General features: G+C 47.7%; 1 long non-coding RNA gene across 1 annotated transcript; it reads left to right on the top strand.

Moving 5' to 3' along the window:
* Positions 1 to 12,291: 12,291 nt before the first annotated feature.
* On the top strand, positions 12,292 to 13,662 carry LOC134740328 (uncharacterized). The gene is made up of 3 exons (XR_010127722.1): positions 12,292 to 12,716; positions 12,936 to 13,049; positions 13,623 to 13,662. It is a non-coding gene; the product is annotated as an uncharacterized LOC134740328 (long non-coding RNA).
* Positions 13,663 to 21,454: the final 7,792 nt, after the last annotated feature.

Raw genomic sequence — 21,454 nt, 5'->3', positions numbered from 1 at the left:
GGACAGGGGGGTGGGTAAGAAAAGTGCCAGTCCAAAAACTCTTGGCTGAGCCCCCAGTTTCAAGGCAATGTTGCAACTTTCCCCCAGGATCTGCAAGGCGTCAATACTGCAGGGAAAGGAAATTAAACACTTAGTGCCAGTTCAGGAGAGCTGCTTGCAGGAATGCCAGGGAGGATGGATGTTTTGGGCCCGGAGACTGGCTTCTCAGAAGCACTCCTTTGAGATAGGGCTGCCTCTCTGGATTCATCCCGCACCTCTTGGGCAGCTGCATGGATGGAACAGGCCCAGATCTGGACACCACAGAGGGCAGGGAGAGGAGAGGAGGGAGACTCACTACCAACTACCCTGGGCCTGTAGTCAGTGTTTGGTCTGTCAGATGCAGGCACTGGAGACACCGTCCACCTGTGAGATTCCATCCGGAATACCCTCTTCCTCCTTCAAAAATGCTCAGAATTAGACTCAGTGCATCACTCCCCCACCAGGTTAGGAAGGGAAGCTGGTGAAGGACTGGTGGCTCTCGGGAGTTACCCGGGTTGGGAGGACATGGCATTCTTGCTGTCAGTGAGAAAGATGACCAGGCTAGGAAGCGCCTGCTCCCATGACCTGTACCCATTTCACCCCCCATTATCGACGGACACACCACCCCCTGCCATGGAAGGTCGGATTATTGTCGCCAGCTCTCCACTGCCTCCCTGTCATAGAATTACAAGTCCACACCCTTTGCCATGTTGGGCCTGGCCGTGGGCCTTGCTTGGGCCAGTGGAATGCAGTGAACACCCTGTGAGGTTTTAAATGTGCTTACATAATTTGGCTTGGCCTCGTGTGCTTCTGCCATCTGCCCTGAGAAGAGCATACCCCCAGGAACAGCAGCAACGAGTCCAACTAAAAGAAGGAAAACATGGCTCTGACCTGAACCCAGCCCCAGCCCAGAGTCACGCCTGAATGAACCAAGCAGAAATCAGCTGAGCCCCAGAAGTGAGCCCCAGAAGTGAGAAAAATAAATATCTGTTCCTGTGGACCATTGCAATTTTGCTGTTTGTTCTTCAGTATTATTGCAGCAAGCGTGACTAATACACCAGATATAAATACACACACGTGTGCTCAAACAACATGAATGCAAGTTTATCCACAAATATATGCCAGATGCATATCATAGATACACAAACTACAATGCACCTATGACTTCTCCCTCAGGCGGGGAGCCTGGGCAGTCCCATACGTGTTCCACTGAATCATGCTGGTGGTCTTTGCAGGAGACGCTCAGTGGGCCTTACTCCTAACCCAAGGCTGGAATGCTCTGCCCACCTTTCTTCAATCAAGAGCCTGGAGGAAACTTGAGAGCAGGGCCGTGTCTGGCTCGCCTCTGTGTCCCAATATGACCCAGGCGGGGCTCGCCACACAAACTCAAATGCCCAGTTAGAGATTGCTGGGTGGACACAATCCAACATCCTACTGGGCATTTTCTTTCTGGAGATTGGGGACCCTTGGGGCCCCACCAGCTCTGGAATTCTGGGATTCTGTTAGCCTGTGCTGATGTCAGCAGGCTGAAGGGAGCCTGCGTAGCAGAGGGGAGGGCTATGCCAGGTGTGAGAGACCCGGCCCCAGTCCCAGCTGCCACAGCCACAGTGACCCTGCCTCTGAGCCACACCTTGCCCCCATCCTGAGGAGCCCCAGTGGCCTTTGCTGACATCCTGGCTTAGCCTCAGGGCCCAGCAGGGAGGCAAGGCCTTAGCATCTCAGGGGGGACAGAATTGCACTCTGGGACAGACTTTTGGATTCAATCTCCGTTCTGCCCTGATTACCTGTGGGACCTTGGGCACTTCACCTCTCTGGCCTCAGTTTCTTCTTCTGTAGCCTACTCAAGGACAGCTCTTTATTTGAGCCTTACATGCCAGCCCCTCTCACCCACTCCAGGGTTTTTCCCTCTCTCTCTCCTGCATTGAATTCTTCCTCCATCCTGGATCACCCTCCACAGCATACAAACCTGTTCTAATTGTGCCCATCTTAAAACTGGGGAATAACCAGAAAACCTTCGTGGTTTTCTGGAAGGTCAGCTCCCCTGGCACACCAATCTTTCCCTGTGCCCTTTATAGGAAAATTCCTTGAAGAGTTGCCAGGTGGCATCTGGGAAGCAGGCAGCCTCCATTTCCTCGCCTCCTATTCCCTCTCGAACCTACTTCAGGAGGATTTTGTCCCCATGATTCCACAAAAACACTCTCGTCAGGGTCACCAGTGGCCCATGTTGCTAAATCCACTGTCATTTCACCAGCCTCATCTCCCTGGCTCCCATCACCAGTTGGTCGCCCCTGCAGCCCCCACCTACTCCTGCCATGGGGCCTCTATGTTCCTGGTTTTCCTCTGGCCTGCTGGCTGTCAGCTCACCCCATCCTCTGTTGATTCCACCTCACCTGCTGGCTTCTAACGCCGAAGGCCCAGGGCTCCGTGGGCTTCTCTGCTATCTACACTCACATCCCCAGGGATCACAGATGCAAATATGGCTTATGCATGGGAGGATACCAGCCCAGACCTTCCCTCTGACCCACCAGCCTGCTGAGATCTCCACTTCCATGACTAATGGGCACCTAACATCCAATGCCTCCACAGCCATCATCTCGGTGTTTCCCATCTCAACAAATGGAAAGAAACAGCCCCCACTTCCAGCCGCTCAGTCCAACACCTGGAGTGACTCTTGACAACTTTCTTCCTCTGATGTCCCCTCCTGTCCCTCAGCATAGTAGATGTCTGCACTTTGGGAGGCCGAGGTGGGCGGATCATGAGGTCAGGAGTTCGAGACCAGCCTGACCAACATGGTGAAACCCCGACTGTACTAAAAATACAAAAAAAAATTAGCCAGGCGTGGTGGCACATGCCGGTAATCCTAGCTACTCAGGAGGCTGAGGCAGGAGAATCGCTTGAACCTGGGAGGCGGAAGTTGCAGTGAGCCGAGATTGTGCCACTGCACTCCAGCCTGGGTGACAGAACGAGATTCCATCTCAAAAAAAAAAAAAAAGAAAAGAGAGAAAGAAAGAAAGAAAAAAAGAAAAAAAGAAAAAAAGTCCATTCTAATGGACTTTCCATTTTAACGGGCATTTCACATCAGAATGTGTCATTGCACTCAAGGCAAATGCGCAGGTCCCTGCCCTGATCCACAGGGCCATCCATGCTCACCTCCTGGGACCTCTGACTAATCCTCCATTTCTCACCCCTCACTCACTCTGTTCCCTCCCTATCGTCACACTCATCCCCCAGCTGCTCCTCAAACACCCCTGGAGGCCACACCCCACCTTACAGCCTCTGCAGGGGCTGTCCCTCCACTGGGCACTTCACTCTGTGTCACACAGCTCCCCGGCCTGCCATCTTCCTCCAGACCTGGGCTCCAGTCTCACTGCCTCCCGACTGCAAATTCCACCCCAACCTCGACACTCAGCAGCCTCCTGCCCAGCTGGATCTCCGTCTGTGCTGCATAGTTATTGCTTTTATTGCTGGTTTCCACCCTAGAATGTCAGCTCCATGAGTGCAGGGATTGTGCGTGTTGTTTCTTTTGATCATCACACCTAGAACACAGGGAGTGCTCAATACCTGGTAATGAACCATCAGTGAGCATGGACAAGCTGCCTCATAGGGTTTTGGCTTAAATGATAGAGCTCAGATAAGGCGCTCAGCCTGGGGCACGTGGATGCCACATGGTAGAAGTCGGCAGTTATGTGATTGTCACTGCTGCCATTGTCATCATTTCCTTTTTCACAGATGGAGAAAGCAGGGCTCAGAGACCCAAGGCCTGGCTCAAGGTCACAGAGCATGGCCAGAGCCGATCAGGCCCACCTGGACCAACTCCCTCTCCCCACTGACAGGTAGGCCACCCCTCTCCTCTAAGACCCTGTATTAGTCTGTTCTCACACAGCTATAAAGAACTATCTGAGACTGGGTAATTTATGAAGAAAAGAGGTACACCAACATGGCACATGTATACATATGTAACAAACCTGCATGTTGTGTACATGTACCCTAGAACTTAAAGTATGATAAAATATATATATATAAAAGAAAAGAGGTTTAATTGACTCACAGTTCCACAGGCTTAACAGGACGCATGACTGGGGGGCCTCAGGAAACTTACAGTCATGGCAGAACATGAAGGGGAAGCAAGTACCTTCTTCTCATGGTGGCAGGAGAGAGAGAGAGTGAGGGGGGAAGTGCCACACACTTTTAAACCACCAGATCTCGTGAGAACTCACTCACTATCACGAGAACAGCATGGGGGAAATCTGCGTCCATGATCCAATCACCTCCCACCAGGTCCCCCTGCCCCAACACTGGGAATTACAATTTGACATGAGATTTGGGTAGGGCACAGAGCCAAACCATATCAGACCCCAAAACCTCAAGGCGAGATTTGGAAAGTACTAGAGCTGGGATGGAGCCCAAATATCATCTGTCTTGAGGTTTTAAGCTCTTTTTTGATGTTGTTCACATTCCCTGGACAAAAAGCGGGTGGTAACAGCCCAACATGTTAAACAGGTAAAGAGGAAAGGAGCTATTCTAGCTGAACTCTGTAAGGGTCTGTCCTGGGTCCTGGCCCACCCCAGACTTCTGTGGACCCCCAGGGCTTTGAAACCCAGACAGAAACTCCTTTTCCTCTCTCCATTCTACAGAGGAGGAAACTGAACCAAGAGAGGATAAGACCCTTTCCCAGGGTACAGCAGGGAGGGTGGATCCCTGGGGGCCCCTGGGAACCCCTCCTCCTGGCTCCCCATCCTCAGACCTCCATTTGCATAAGTTCCACGTTCCTGCTCCTCCAAGCGCCTCACTCCAGCCAGCCCACTTAATTGAAGCCAATTATTTAGCACAAAAGAACACAGAATGCATCAACTTATGTCTTTGTCCCCCAAACAGGGCCCTGAACAAGGAGCTCCAGCTGCCTTTGTCTCCCAGAGATGCTTATTAGAGATCAGCTGAGCTCAGCCTGTGGGGGTGACACTGGGCATGCCAGGGGCACAATGGTGTGGCCAAGGCAATTTGTGAAGGACTTCTGGGGCGGGAGCCTGGCTGCAGGCACAGAGTTCTTGACATGGGACAGACAGCTTCTGGAAAGTCGGTAGGCCAGGGATGTAGGAGTCAGAGTGACTGGGAACCTCAGGACAGTCATTCTCCCTGGAAGCCCCAGTGTCCTGACCTGTAAGTTGGTGACAACAGTGGATACCTAGATACCTGTAGAATACTTAGCACAGTACCTGGAATGCAGTACCTGCTAATGTTAGCTATTATTACCGTATTCACTTGTGATGATTATTTGGTTATTATCATTAATGTACAGTGCTCTTAGCTGTGGGGCGAGGAAGATACTACGGGTAAAATCACAGACTTTGGCTTCGGATACAACTGGGCTGGTGTCCTGTTGTTGCTGTTTATCATAAACATCACACCTCTCCTCCAGTTTGGAGGTGATTCCCTACCTCAATCCCATGAAGGAAAGGAAGTTACTGATGTTGATGCAGGGAGAGGAAATCAGCCCAGGCTTTATGGAGGAAGTAGCATTGAAACCTGGAAGGATGGGTTCAATTTTAATAGATAGAAATAGGGGAAGGGAAAAGCAGGGGAACAGCAGGCAAAAAGCATAGAGGATGAAATTGTTGGCACAATCGGAGGCTGGCACGTGGTCCCTCTGGTGAGGTGGGGATGGAGTGAGGGAGTCATTCAAAACTAGGAGGCCCTAACAAGCCTTGGCCCCTGAAGCCTTAAGTAGAACCAGCTTCAAAGAGACCTCTCCAGCTCCCTCCTTCCTCAGTGTCAGCTGCGACAGCAGCACCTCCATGGGTGCTGGGCTCACTTCTGTATCAGGACCTTAACAGCTGCCTGAAACCCTGACTTGTTGAGACAAAGCCCTCCCTTAATCTAGGCTGGGATTTCTCCACTGCATACTATTGACAGTTTCAGCAGGACAATTCTTTGCTGTGGAGGGTCTGTCCCGTGCATTTTAGGATGTTCAGCATCACCTTTGACCTCTACCCACCAGATGCCAGTGGCACCCTTTTTCAGCTGTGATGACCAAAAATGTCTCTAGATATTACCAAATGTCCCTGGGGGTGAGGGTACAGGAGAATCATTCCAGTTGGGAACCACTGCTCTAGGGCCTCCCTCCCTGGGCCCAGGCTCAGACCTCCTGGATCCTGAACACAGGAAGAGCATCCTCATACACTCCTAGGGAGCAGCCCTCCTCCCCACTTCCAGTTGCTGCTGGGTGATGGGCCCTCCCCAGAGAACAGGCATCAACCTTTTCTAGGGCTGACATCATCATCTGCTATGAAATAGACCATAATTGTAGCGTGCCCTTCCAAGATAGATATACCTCTCTCACCCAAGCACCCACCCTTGCCCTCAGCCATTACATGCAGGGTAAACACACACCACTCTGGGACCTGGGGCATGAATTTTGGTAATAATGATAAATCTCAGTGATTTTCCAGAAGGTTAGCAGGCCTGGGGCAGAGAGGTAACTTGGCTGTTAAACTCTGATAAATCATCCTCATCACTCCACAGGGAGAACAAAGCTGTTTTTTTCTTTGTTGTCACAGTTTTTATCATAAAGGCAGCACTATTACAGAAAGTTTAGGAAGCGGAGAAAGCAGCATCACCCATCATGCCTCTGGGACTGATTCTATTTCTGCATACTCGGCCGGGCGTAGGCCAAGTCGTCCTGTAATTACAGACAAGGGTATAGGCAATGAGGATATTTTGTTTTCTTTCCTGTTTTTATTTCAAATTCCCTATAATACCAAAAACGTCCCTTTGTGTTGCTACATGAACACCATCATTCCAAGAATGTGGCATTTACCCAAAGTGCAGCTCAGGCCAACAAAGGGACCCTCTTCCTGGGTGGGGCCCTTGAGGGTCCGTGGCCTGGTAAACATGAGGATGTGGTGTTTACCCAAAAGCGGGTCTTGGAAGTGTGGTCAGATCCTTGGGTGGACCCTGAAATCCTGCTATTTTGTAATTACAAAAATGTGGTGCTTACCAAAAGGGGTTTTCAGAGGACCAGAAGGGTGGTCAGTTCCCTTAGGGGAGCCCTTGAATTTCTGAGGTTTCAAGATTATAAGGATGTGCTATTTGGGATCACAAGGCCCTGTGGGTTCTAAATTTAAGAATGGTGCATTTTCCCGCAGGGAGGTGGTTGGTTTCTGAGGCAAGGCCAGAAGACCCTGGGGCTGGAAAGGCCTTGGCTATCAAGTATTTCTGATCAGAAACACGCCTCCTGGGGGCCTGGAGAAGGCATGTGATGTGCAGCTCACAGGGATGATGCCAAGCCCGGTGGGAGCGGGGCACATGCAGCCTCGTGAAGGGGGATGAGTGGTGGCTCTCCTGACCCGGGCCACGCACACAGGCTCCTGCTTCCCTGGGGCTGAAGGAGTGAAGTCCAACAGGCCACTCCAGCTATGGATTGCTCACACACTTAGCAACAAGTCTGTATGGAACCTTACTGTGTGAGATGCTGCTCCAGACCTCAAGACCCACAGGTGAATAAATCCAAGACCGACTTGCCTTAAAGAGATTATAGTCCAATGGCAACACTCGTCAAGGAATGCCATGAATAATTGTTCCATTGGAATCCAGATGAACTAGGCAGGCAACTCATCAGGGGCTCTGATGGAGAGATGGAATGATTTGGGGGTGGTAAGGGAAGCCTATATGAGCAGGCGGAATTTCAAACTGAGACCTGAAGGATGAGGAGATGAGAACCGCTGGTGCAAAGCCCAGAGGTGGGACAGGCTTGGTGTGCTGGAGAAAGGATGAAGGGACCAGCACAGCTAGAAGGAGCAAGTGAGGGGAGAACACGGGATTATGCCCGAGATGGCCACAGGGACAGGCCAAGGAGGGCCTTACAGCCCACAGGGAGCAGTTTGGACTCAGTCCCGAGAGGAACTGAAAAGAAGCAGAAGGTTTCATCTTTTAGAGAGAGGACTCTGTGCCAGGCGCGGTGGCTCATGCCTGTAATCTCAGCATTTTGGGAGGCCGAGGCGGGTGGATCACCAGAGGTCAGGAGTTTGAGACCAGCCTGGCCAAGATGGTGAAACCCTGTCTCTACTAAAAATACAAAAAGTAGCTGGGTGTGGTGGCACACGCCTGTAATCCCAGCTACTCGGGAGGTTGAGGCAAGAGAATCGCTTGAATCTGGGAGGCAGAGGAAGTTGCAGTGAGCCGAGATTACACTACTGTACTCCAGCCTGGGTGACAAAGCAAGATCTTGGGGGAAAAAAAAAAGAAAGAGAGAGAGAGAGAGAAAGAGAGAGAAAGAAAGAAAGAAAGAAAGAGAGAAAGAGAGAAAGAGAGAAAGAGAGAAAGAGAGAAAGAGAAAGAAAGAGAGAAAGAGAGAAAGAAAGAAAGTAAGAAAGAAAGAAAGAAAGAAAAGAAAAGAAAAGAAAAGAAAGCAAGCCAGACAGCCTCTGGCTGTGAAGAGGAAAGTGAGTGATGGGGTCAGGGGTCAATGGTGGAAAGGAGGAAGGAAGGCAGGCAACCCCCCGCTTCCTCCAGGTAAGAGAGGACAGTGGCTGGAGGAAGGATGGAGCAGTGGGCTGGGGAAGATATGTCAATCCTCATTGTTAGTAGGTTCCATATTTGCAAACTCACCTACTCATCACGTTTTATTTGTAACCTCAAAATCAATACTCATGGCACTTTCCTGGTCATTTGCAGACATGCAGACATGTCCAGGACAGTGAAAAATCTGTGAGCAACATGCACATTTCCAGATGAAGTCAAACAAGGTGACCCTCTGCCTTCTTGGTTCAGTTTCTCATACTGTAAACAAGGGTTCTTTATGCCATACAGTCACATGCCACTTAACAACAGGGATACGACGTTCTGAGAAACGTTAGGTGACTTCCTCATTGTGTGAATGCTATAGCGTGTACTTACACAAACCTAGATGGTACAGCCTACTACACACCTAGGCTATATGATATTGCATGTTGCTCCCAGGCTGCAAACCTGTACAGCAGGTTACTGTTCTGAGTACTGTAGGCAATTGGCATGCAATTGTAAGTATTTGTGTATCTAAATATGGGAAAGGTACAGTAAAAATATGATCTAGGCCGGGGCAGTGGCTCATGCCTCTAATCCCAGCACTTTGGGAGGCCAAGGCGGGCGAATCACCTAAGGTCGGGAGTTTGAGACCAGCCTGACTAACATGGAGAAACCCGTCTCTACTAAAAATACAAAATTAGCTGAGTGTGGTGGCTCATGCCTATAATCCCAGCTACTCGGGAGGCTGAGGCAGGAGAATAGCTTGAACTGGGGAGGCTGAGGTTGTGGTGAGCCAAGATCGTGCCATTGCACTCTAGCCTGGACAACAAGAGTGAAACTCCGTCTCAAAAAAAAAAAAAAAAAAAAAAAAATATATATATATATATATATATGATATAAAAGATAAAAAGTGGTACACCTGTGTTAGGCACTTACCATGAATGGAGCTTGCAGAACTGCAGGTTGCTCTGGGTGAACCAGTGAGTGAGTGGTGAGTGAATGTGAAGACCCAGGACATTACTCTACATTACTGTAGAATTTATAAACACTTTAGGCTAGACCAAATTTATACCAAAATATTTTTCTTTCTTCAATAATAAATTAAGCTTAGCTTACTATAACATTTTTACTCTATAAACTTTTTAATTTTGTTTAGCTTTTTGACTCTTTCCTGATAACAGTTTAAAACACAAAAACATTGAACAGCTGTGCAAAAATATCTTCTTTATGTCCTCATTCTATAAGATTGTATGTATTTTTAAATTTTTTCTTTTTACTTTGTAAGTTTTTTGTTAAAAACCAAGACATGGGCTGGGCACAGTGACTCATGCCTGTAATCCCAACAGTTTGGGAGGCTGAGGTGAGTGGATTGTTTGAGTTCAGGAGCTCACGACCAGCTTGGGCAACATGACAATACCCCCATCTTTACTAAAAATACAAAAACTAGTTGGGCGTGGTGACGTGTACCTGTAGTCCCAGGTACTGGAAAGGCTGAGGTGGGAGGATCACTTGAACCCAGGAGGTCGAGGCTGCAGTGAGCCATGATCGCGCCACTGCACTCCGGCCTGAGTGACAGAGCTGGGTCATCCATGACTTCTTACTGCTCCCGTAGTACACGGACAGTGTGTGCTTACTGATATGCTCAAAGGTCCTGGGTTTCCCACTATGCCAGATGAGAAAGGGTTTCCATTTGCAGCCTGCAACATTGTCCCAAGCAAGACTGTAATCCTGTCCTTCAAAGCCTTGAAATCTGGCATCGACTCGGCTTCCTTCTGGATGAAGGTCCTTTCAGGCCTCCTTTTCCAGAATAGGGAGCTTTCATCCACATTGAGGATTTTCTCTGGCAAGTAATTTCCCTCCACAGTCAGTTTATGTTGAGTTTCCACAAATTCTTTAGCTGCCTTCACATCAGCACTCACAGACTCACCACTCACTTTCACATATGTAATGAGTAACAATTCTTGAATTGTTTAAACCACCCAGAGCTAGCAGTAAATTCAACAACATAGTTGGGTCCAGCCTTGTCTTTCAACAGCAAACTTTCTTTTTTGGCCATGATCATTAGGATGCTGAGAGGGATATGCTTCTGTGTCTGATCTTCAATTCAGGCTGTTAGAAGTTTCTCCATATCTGATATAGGCCCTTCTCAAGTTTTTGTTATTCTCATTGTCTTCAATGAAGCAGATTTTTTTTTTTTTTTTTTGAGAGAGTCTTGCTCTGTTGTCCAGGCTGGGGTGAATGGCACGATCTCAGCTCACTGCAACTTCCACCTCCTGAGTTCAAGCAACTCTCCTGCCTCAGCCTCCCGAGTAGCTGGGATTACAGGCACCTGCCATCATGCCAGGCTAATTTTTGTATTTTTGTAGAGACGGGGTTTTACCATGTTGGCCAGGCTGGTCTTGAACTCCTGACCTCAGGTGATCCGCCCTCCTTGGCCTCCCAAAGTGCTGGGATTACAGGCATGAGCCACCATGCCTGGCCATAAAGCAGATTCTTTAACAGCTTCCATCACTTTGTTCTTGTTCTTCAAGATCATAGCTAGGGTGAAATGAGACGTGCCTGACTGGCGAGCAATAACCATCACTGGTTTTCCACCTTCACAATCTTTACTCACTTTTAATTTTGTTTCCGGCTCAATCACTTGACGTGGCCGCTGACTGGCAACATTGGCTATGGATTTTGTACACCTAGGAGCCATGATGAGCAAAACAACATAAGATCAAATCAGGCACAAGAGAAAATGATGCAATCAAGAGACCAAGCAAACATGAGATGTATGTGGCAGCTGCCAGCATAACACGGCATAGTTTCACAGTGAACTTTAAAAAAAAAATAAATAGGAGTACACGCTAACATAAAAAATGTAGTACAGTAAATACATAAAGCAGTAACATAGTCATTTATCATCAGGTATTATGGACTGTATGTAATCATATGTGCTATACTTTTATAAGATTGGCAGCACAGTTGGTTTGTTTATACCAGCATCACATGAGTAATGTGTTGCACCATGGCAACATTACAATAGCTATGGCATCATTAGGTGATAGACATATTTCAGCTTCATTATAATCTTATGGAACCATTGGCTTATATGTGGTCTGTTGTTTTCTGAAATGTCCTTCTGCAATGCATGACTGTATATTTAGTGCCCTGTTTTTCACGTCTGTGCTTTTTATTGGTAATTTAGCTGTTTAAAATGGTACTCACATGTAGTGCTGAAGTGCTGTCTAGCATTCCTTAGTGCAAGTATTCCCAAGTTCCAAAGTGTCATATGGCTTATGGAGAAAATACGTGTGTTAGATAAGCTTCTTTCAGGCATGAACAATAGTGCTGTTGGCCATGATTTCAATGTTAATGAATCAACAATGTGTATTGAATAAGATGTCTTTAAGCAGAAAACACACATATAACAAGGTTAGATATAGATAGGTTGATGAAAGTGTTGTGACCGAAAGCTCACAGGAACCTAACCCTGTATTTCCCCTAGGAGCAATGATTCAGTATTCTCCAATTCAGTGTTTGTGGCAACTTTACAGAGGATAAGTGCTGCGAATGATGAGATCAACTGTATTTTGGAGGTCAAGTCAAAAGGAGTTGCCAACAAAATTAGATGTGGAGGGAGGAAGAAGAACCAAAGAGGTCCCCCACATTCTTGGCCTGCTTCCCAGGCAGTGGTGATACCCATGCTCACCTTTCAGGTTTAGGGGCCTGGGGCAAGAGTACCAGTGGCCACTGGATCAAGGGCCACTCCCCTTCTCTTCCCACCATCAGGTTTGTCTCTCATTGCAAGGGGCTCATACACATCACATTCCAGCAATATCTACACACACCAGCCAGCAAACAGTCACCCTTTGGCTCGCTAACCTGGGCCTAGGAATGAGCACCAGGACAGATGTCTGGAGGCTGGACTTGGGGAAGAAGCCCAGGAAATCCCTGGAAGCTGGCATGGAGCTGATGGTCAGAGTATTCAGAACACCTGGGATTCAGTAGGCCCCTAGAGTCTGGCCTAGAAAAAGGGAGTGGGAGCTACAAATGGTGACATCCTTTTTGCTCCATGGATTCCTTACTCCACAAGAGAGATGCAGCTGGAGGGCACCAGAGAAGGACCAATTAAAGCTGTGCTGTCCAATATGGTAGCCAGTTGCCACAGGAGGCCATGGAGTACTTCAGACAAGGCTGTCCAATAGAAATGGGCTGTAAGTATAAGATACATACTGGATTTTGAAGGCTTAGTATGTGAAAAATATGGCACAGTAATAATTTTTACATTGATTACTTATTGAGATAATATTTGAATATATTACATTTAAAATATTTTTAGCATTAATTTCACCTGTCTCTTTTTAATTTTTTTAAATGGCTGCTAGAAAATCTAAAACTACATAAGTGGCCCGTGTTTTATTTCTATTTCACAGAGATGCTCTAAAAGTGTGAATCCGAGGGCAGGGGCTTCAGTTGTTCAGCCCTAAGGTTGACAAAGGTGGCCAGTCCCAGAACTAGAGAAGAGAAGACTGGGTTGAAAACAAGAGGTACAGAGATGACTGTGGTAGTGCTGGACACTGTGTGGCCACCAACCTGCTGATTGCTGTCCTTCCAGATTAAACAGTTATCAAGATTTTGTTGTATTTGTGTCTTATCCGGGATTCACTGATTTGATTTGACAATAGTTAAGATTTTCCCAGATAACACTTGGATGGGTAGTATGGAGGACTGCAAAAATGGCCACGCAGTCTTTCCCTCCCATCAAGAAGTAGAGTCTATTTCTGCACCCTTTGATTCTGGGATGGTCATGCAACTTGCTTTAGCCAATGGGCATTAGTAAACAAGTGGGTGCTTGAAAAGTGCTTGCGTATTGGATCTTGCTATTTCTTGCTGCTGTTGAAGTACTGCTGCCTTGGGACAAAGCATTGATAACCCCAATTAATAGCCTTCCTGTATCCACCCCCTTTGCATGTGATTTCCAAGTTTCTCCCACCAAGAGGTAGAGTTGATTCCCCCACTCCTTGAATCTGAGCTGGCTTTATAATTTTCTTGAATCAACAGAATGCAGTAGTAGTGAGTTGCACCCATTCTAAGCTTCTCTTTCTTTTGAACTCTGCCAGCTGTCATGTGAATAAGACTAAACCAGCTTGCTGAAGGATGAAAAACCATGAGGAACAGACCCAAGTCAGCCCAATTCTCCCTGCTGAAGCCACCTCAGACCAGCCACACCCCAGCCGACCCACTGATTGCAGATTTGTGAATCAGCCCAGCAAAGATCAGCCAAGCTGAGTCCAGAACTGCCAAACTGCCCAGCCAGTCTGCAAACTTGTGAACTAAATAAATGCTTTACATAATTAAGTTTGGGGTTGTTTGTTATGCAGCAAGAGCTAACCAACACAGTGATACAGATACAGATGAGATTTGAATGAGGGTCTGTCAGACCTGATTCCAGAGTTGAAGATCTTAACCACAGCACTCTACCATTTACATCCAAATTTTGCTTATACCCAAAGCTTTGAGGTGAAGAAAGTGAGGGGAAGAAAGCCAGACCTAATGATGTGGGAGTCACCACTTCCCCCACTAGCAATAAGAATGGCTGTCTCATGCTGTGCCACCTTCAAAAGGCACACCATCTGAACTTTTGGTTGAAGGATTAAACATTAATAATGAGACTCCTCTGGCCTTGGGGATGACAATTACTCTTTGAGACGCCAACTTCAGTAATCTTTCTCCTTAGGGATTATTAACCTCATTTCTCTGTGTCTATTGTTAGGACCCAGGAAGGAGCTGCTTTGCCTGTTCTGCCTCGATAATTACCCGTCATGAGAACTGAGCATCTCTAATGGAAGTCTTCCTAATTTCTAGCATTTACCAAGTGCTTTATATTTTATATTTGCAAACTTTCCCAAAAACTTCTATTCATCCAATTCATTAGATTGGCTTTTTGGATGAATTTAAAAATTACTTTGATGATATAATCACTATACTTTGTATTAGCAATTTTCTCCAGGATATTAGAATAGTTTATAGATAGTTATCCAATTCACCTCACTGCATCCCTGTGAGATTGGTGGGTAGGAGTCTGGGGGAAAGAAAGAAAGCTGTTTGTTTTTTTTTAATTCTGTCTTACCAAAAGTGAAACTTACATAGAGAGTTTAAGTTTTCTATTTCTGCATAATAAAATACCATGAATTTTGAGACTTAACACTGCACACACATTTATTCTCTCACAGTTTCTATAAGTCAAAAGCCTGCATGTGGCTTAGTGGGGTCTGCTTTAGGGGCTCACCAGACTACTCCAGGTGTTAGTTAGCCAGGGCTCCAGTCTCATCAGAGGCTCAACTGGGGAGAGATCTGCTTCAAGCTCATTCAGTTTGGTAACAGAATTCATCTATTTGTAGCTCTAGGGCTGTGATCACCATTTCCTTGCTGGCTGCCAGCTGCAGGCCACTTTCAGGTCCCAGAAGCCAGAAACATTCTTTGCCAAGTGGCCCTTTCCATAAGCCCCCTCACCACATGGCAGCTTACTCACTTCTTCCAAGCCAACAAGAGTCATTTTCTCTTCTCTTTCTCTCTCTCTAGTATATGATGGAGTCTTATATACCTTTGCCATATTCTGTTCGTTAGTAGCAAGCTGAAGTTCCCACGCATTCTCAAGGGGAGGAGGGATCACAAAGGCGTGGACACCAGGAGGCAGGATATCAGTGGGGGTTCCTTTTGTCATACTAAGCAAAGGGCCCAATGTCACACAGCAAGGCAGTAGTGTGGTGCTCTGGCAAGCATACCACAGCACCTTGGACATCTGTGCTCATTGCTCATGATGGTGGCCTTCTATATCGGGGCCCACGTGCATGCACTTACTCATCCCCACTTATGTACTCAGGCCACCTGGAACACAGCTTGCTCACCAACAAGCATTTCCCAGGATCCAAAGTCTCCTGGTCTCCCTTCAGAAGTCCAGATGAAGCTATAGTGGGGTATCCAGCTTGAAGAGTGACCCTCCCCACCCACGTAGGCCTCATGCTGAGCCATGGCCACCGAGTCAATACAAGCAAAACACTGAGAACAGAACTTGACACCCAGCAAGTGCTCAGTCCCTGTTCACATTTCTACAAGCTCCTGGAAAGGAGCTTGTAAGTCAAAGGTGGACCAGCCTGACATCAAATGCACAAGAGGTATATACAGGCAGTCCTGGAGTCCCCTTGGATGAGTCGACTTAGGATTTTTTAACTCTGAGATGGTGCAAAAGCTATAACAAGTTCAATAGAACAGTGATAAATGACATGAGATGTTCAATACTTTGAACGTTTATAAAACAGGCTTTGTGTTAGATGATTTTACCCAACTGTAGGTCGATGCATGTGTTCTGAGCATGTTTAAGGCAGGCTAGGCTAAGCCATGATGCTCAATAGGTTAGCTGTATTAAGTGCATTTTCAACTTAACAATATTTTCAACTTACGATGGATTTATCAGGACACGACCCCATCACAGGTGAAGGAACATATGTATAGTAAAGGACTGTAACTGTGGGAGTGACTTTTCTTAAATATATTTTTATAAGGCAAAGTATCACTCCTTTATTTTTGTTTCTTTTGCATTTTCTTGTTGGGGCACTCAGGCAAGTACTCATATTATATTACTGAATTCTCACAGTGACTGTTTTAGAATGTAAACTGTAATTTACAAAGGCTTCCCAAGTAACCCATGAGGCTGAGTGCCTTGCAGAGGCCACATGGACTACAGGTGGCTGAGCATAACCCCAAATCTAATCTAGGCTCTGAAACACACAGCTGGCCTGCCTCTTCCTTTCTTCACCCTCCATCATTCAGATTTTGCCTCAGCCCATCATAGTGAATCTTGTTTGCTCAACCAGCTTCATCCATGGCCTGTTCCCTGACCTTCCTTGGTTAACCTCAAAGAATTAGGATTCAAGCTCTCTGTCTTGGTTTCTATCTCTCTCTCTCGGTTTGTATCTCTCTCTCTCTCTCTCTCTCTCTCTGTCTCTCTCTCACACACACACACACACACACACACAGACACACACTCAAATACTTTCAAACATGGCCTCTTTGAAAGAAGACAGATCGGCTAGGCGCAGTGGCTCAAGCCTGTAGTCCCAGCACTTTGGGAGGCGGAGGCGGGTGGAACACAAGGTCAGAAGTTTGACACCAGCCTGGCCAATATGGTGAAACCCTGTCTCTACTAAAAATACAAAAATTAGCTGAGCATGGTGGTGTGCGCCTGTAGTTTCAGCTGCTTGGGAGGCTGAGGCAGGAGAATTGCTCCCAGGAGGCAGAGGCTGCAGCAAGCTGAGATCGTGCCGATGCACTCCAGCCTGGGCAACAGAGCGAGACTCCTTCTAAAAAAAAAAAAAAAAAAAAACAGAAAGAAGATAGACCAAAAGAAGAGTCCTCCATCTTGTTTGTTCTATCAAACAGTCTGAACCAAGTAAATGCAGTCATGACCCATTTTCTTTTTCTCTCATCACTGCCCCAGATCTGCTCTGTCTACTCTCCTCTCAAGACCTTTAATGTAATCCAGGCAGATCCAACACCTTCCCAGGCAGCTTGCACATCTATAGGGCCCAGCCCAGAGCCATGCAGGTTAGAACTTCAGTGTCTACTTAAAGAATAGCCCAGCTCGGGCTTGGCCGGGGACCTGTCCCTGGAACAGAATGCATGGAGGATAGGAAAGCCAGCTCTTCCTGGTCCTCTACAATGCCCTAGTGTAGCCACCATATTTAGCTCAGTGGAAGGACCACCCGTGGAAGGGGATGGAACAGCCATATCATGCCCCCCACCCCTGGGCTGATGACGTTCCTCAGAAGAATTCCTCCTGCATCCCAAGCCTTCGGTTCATATGAGCTTGACGGTGTCTGTATTTGTGTGTGCGATGTGGGTGGGGGCTGTTTCACCTGCTCTTAGTAAGTCTGTGGCCCTCTCTTCTCAATGGGAGACCACCCAGCATCCTGTTTTCAGCTTGGTCCTTTGGGCAGCAATTCCAAGGCCACAGAGAAGCCTCAATCCACAGCCTGTACCTATCCCTGGATGCTCTGCTTTACCCAGCTCTCAGCCCCAAAGGAGCAAATCCAGCTTTTTTCTCACAATGTAGGCACTAAACTCAGCGCTGATTACATCTTTCCTTGGAGGAAGCTTGTATTGCTGTGCAGGAGGCAATTTGCTGCAGGCAAGATAGCAGTGTCCTGCTGCTTGCCTGAAACTGGCCATTTCCAAAAGAAATCCATGGTGGTCCCGGGTGAGGGCGGAGGTGGGAAGAGTCAAGTGGAACAGTAGAGCCTGAGGCTGGCAGCTTTGATCCACGAGGCTGGCGGGTGTTGGAGGTCCAGTGCTGTGCCTGAAAAATCCAGCTCCTGGATGGCCCCTACCCTGCCATGGACCTCTGGACAGTGTGGTTTTTAAAGCCACTATTTTTTTCCCTCTTACAAGAGTTGGGCTTGCCAGGTACCCTGGCATGTAGCAGTTCTTTGAGTCTTGCTGACAGCGCTGCAAGGCAGAAGTCACCTCTCTCATTTTACAGAAAAGGAGACAGAAGCTCAGAGTAACTTTCACAAAGGCAAACAGAGCAGGTGGTAATGATGAAGCACAGCTGCATGTGTTGTGCACTGCTCAGCAACCTGGAGTTGTGCAGTGCCCAGCTTGAACAACCATATATGGTGGTCCCGGAAGCATTTTGAGCACTTCGTCTCACTGTTCCTTACAGTAGCCCTATGTGGGCAGTGCTAGCCCTCCTGATAGATCCAACACCTTCCCAGGCACTTTTGCACATCTACAGGACCCAGCCAAGACCCATGCAGGTTAGAACTTCAATGTCTACTTAAAGAATAGCCCAGGGCCCAGGCGCTGTGGTTCACACCTGTAATCTCAGCACTTTGGGAGGCCAAGGCGGGTGGATCACCTGAGGTTGGAGTTTGAGACCAGCTTGACTAACATGGAGAAACCCCATCTCTACTAAAAATACAAAATTAGCCGGGTACAGTGGTGCATGCCTGTAATCCCAGCTACTCAGGAGGCTGAGGCAGGAGAATCATTTGAACCCGGGAGGCGGAGGTTGTGGTGAGCGCCACTGCACTCCAGCCTGGGCAACAAGAGCGAAACTCCATCTCAGAAACAAACAGAATAGCAGAATACCCCAGCTAGTGCTTGGCCGGGGACCTGCCCCAGGAAGAGAATTGGGGGAGGATAGGAAAGCCAGCTCTTCCCTGTCCTATGCTATCCATCCTAATAGCACTGCACACATAGGGCTATTGTAAGCAACAGTGAGACAAAGTGGGTAAAATTCTTCCAGGATATTAGGATATCCATCTCGTAGAGGAAGAAATGGCATTTCTACACAGACAGACTGTGCAGCAAACCCAATGTCGAAACAGTGAGGTAGTGGCCAAGTTGGGATTCAAACCCAGGGCTGCTTAAACTCTGAGCCAAAGCCTATGCTGCTATGCTCTAATTGCAAGGACCTTCAGAAGGTCACATAGCAGAGCGTTTAAGGTACAGATTTAAAAATCGGCCTCATCTGAAATCAAGCCTGGCTGCACCCGGACCTGGGGAGTACAAGCTCTTTCCCGGGGCACCCAGGGCCCTCCTGGGCTTGGGACTTTACATACCTTGGCCCTGGCTGAGAAAGCATCATCTCTGGCCAGAGCAGCAAGGTTTAAAGGATCTGTTCCTTGTCCCTGGCACCTCTGCCCATCTCCAGATCCCACCACAGAAGCCAGGGCAATCAGCTGCACTATTTCATTCATCCATGCATTCACTCTCTCATTTGTGGACACCTCCAATGGCTTCCCAGCATCTAAAATAAAACCAAACTTTTAGGTTGGCATCCCAGACACCCCATGACCTCTCCCCATCTCTGACCTCCCCACTTCCATTCTCCCCCATCACTGCCTCCATCACAACACACACACTCCCACCACTGGATCTTTGCCCATGCAGTTCTCTCAGCCTGGAACACACATTTCCAGGACATCCACAGGGCTGTCTCCCCACAGGTCTTTGCTCTGACCTTGCTGTCCAAAAATAGCCACTCTCTGCCCCTTAACCAGTTTCATTTTTCCTCCTGGCATATTTCATCACCAGACATTCTGCTCTATATTAATTTGTTTATTGTCTGGCCTCTACTAACATGTACCCTCCAAGACACAGAGACTTGAGTTTCTCCACTACTGCATCCCAGCACCTAAAACAGGGCCTCTGACACCTAGTGGGCCCTCGAAAGCACTTGTTGAATGGATGAAGGAAGGAATAAATGAATGAGAAACATGTACTGACTATTTTTCATGGGCTAGGCAGCATGGCCTGGTGGTGGGGAACACAGGGTCTGGAACTGAGCTGCTGAGGTTCGACCCTGCTGCCCAGCCTCTTACAGCTGTGTGATAAACTTGGGCAAGTTACTTTACTCTCCTGTCCCTCATTTCCACACTGGTAAAATGGTAATTATAATATTTTCTTCACACGGTCATTTCTTGGGTTAAATGAGTTAATTTCTCTACAATATTTTGAACTGTACTTGGCATACAGTAAGTTCTCAAAAAAATCTTAGCTCTAGTGCTTCAGCGGTGTTTAAAGCAGACACAGATCCTGCCCCATACAGGGCTCATAGTCTAGCGGGGGAGGTAGACATGGATCAGATAATAGCACAAGTGTGTGAGTTGAATTATGGTGAGTGCTGTGAACAATAGGAGTTTGGGAGCTCCAGGGAGGTAGTTGGCAGATTTGATCTTCTCCATGGAGTTGTCAAAGTCTTCCCTAAAGAAGTGATGTTCCACTGGGGGCAGTGGCTCACGCCCGTAATCCCAAACTTTGGGAGGCCGAGGCAAGCAGATCATCTGAGGTCAGGAGTTCGAGACCAGCCTGGGCAACACAGTGAAACCCCGTCTCTACTAAAAATGCAAAAATTAGCTGGGCATGGTGGTGCACGCTTGTAATCCTAGCTTCTCGGGAGGCTGAAGCAGGAGAATCGCTTGACCCTGGGAGGCAGAGGTTGCAGTGAGCTGAGATTGTGCCACTGCACTCCGGCATGGGCAATACAGTGAGACTCTGTCTCAAAAAAAAAAAAAAAAAGGAAGAAAGAAATGACATTCCATCTAATGAATGGGAGTAACTAGGCAGAGAGGTGAGGAAAGGGTACAGCATGAACAAAGGTCCCCAGGTGGTGGGAACCCGGATCATTCTATGGGGCCTGGCCAAGGCTAGTGTGCCCAGAGCACCAGGTAGGGAGGGGCAAGAGGAGATGGAAGAAGACACAGGTGGGGCTGTTTCGAGATTCTGCTCCTCACTTGGGAGCAGAGGGAAGCCAGTGAACTGTGGATGGCATTAGGGATTAATGGAACTGCAGGCACTATAGCCTGAACCCTCTCAACAGGCTCTGCCCTGAGGGCTGGACCAGGCTACAGAGAGATGAGGAAGGCCCTATCCCAGTACACAGTTAGAATAAAAAAGTGCACATGAAAAGGGAGGGAGAGATGGATGGAGGGAGGAAGGAAGGGAACTGCTTCCTCTTTTTATAGAACATCTACTCATCCCTCAAAGTCTAGCTCAAATGCTGACTCCTTCGAGAAAGTCTTCTTGGACTCAATCGGGTAGAATTGTTTCCTCCTGTGCTCCCAAGGCACAATGCGAGAAGCCCTACAATGTCACTCATTGCCAATAGTGATAAGAAGAGCTGTGATTAATTGAGTAGCTACTGTGTCCAGCACTGCCCTCTGCACTTCACATCTGCTGAGTTGGCCTTCTCCTCCAGCATCCATGCAGCCAGCATACCTGGATCTCCAACCTCAATACTGCTTCTCCTTAGCTTTCTCTGCTGGGTGCCCTTCTGTTTCTCCAAAATGTAAAGGTATCTAGGATGGGGTCTCAGTCTGTCTTGCTCACTTGTGTTTACAGGTGTGCATCTGGATGTGGGAGGGTCTCGGTGACGATACTGTGACCAGCT

The sequence above is a fragment of the Pongo pygmaeus genome, chromosome 9 (assembly GCF_028885625.2).
Source record: "Pongo pygmaeus isolate AG05252 chromosome 9, NHGRI_mPonPyg2-v2.0_pri, whole genome shotgun sequence".
Classification (NCBI taxonomy): domain Eukaryota; kingdom Metazoa; phylum Chordata; class Mammalia; order Primates; family Hominidae; genus Pongo; species Pongo pygmaeus.
The sequence above is the reverse complement of the archived record's forward strand: the minus strand, read 5'-3'. Positions and strand labels throughout refer to the sequence as shown.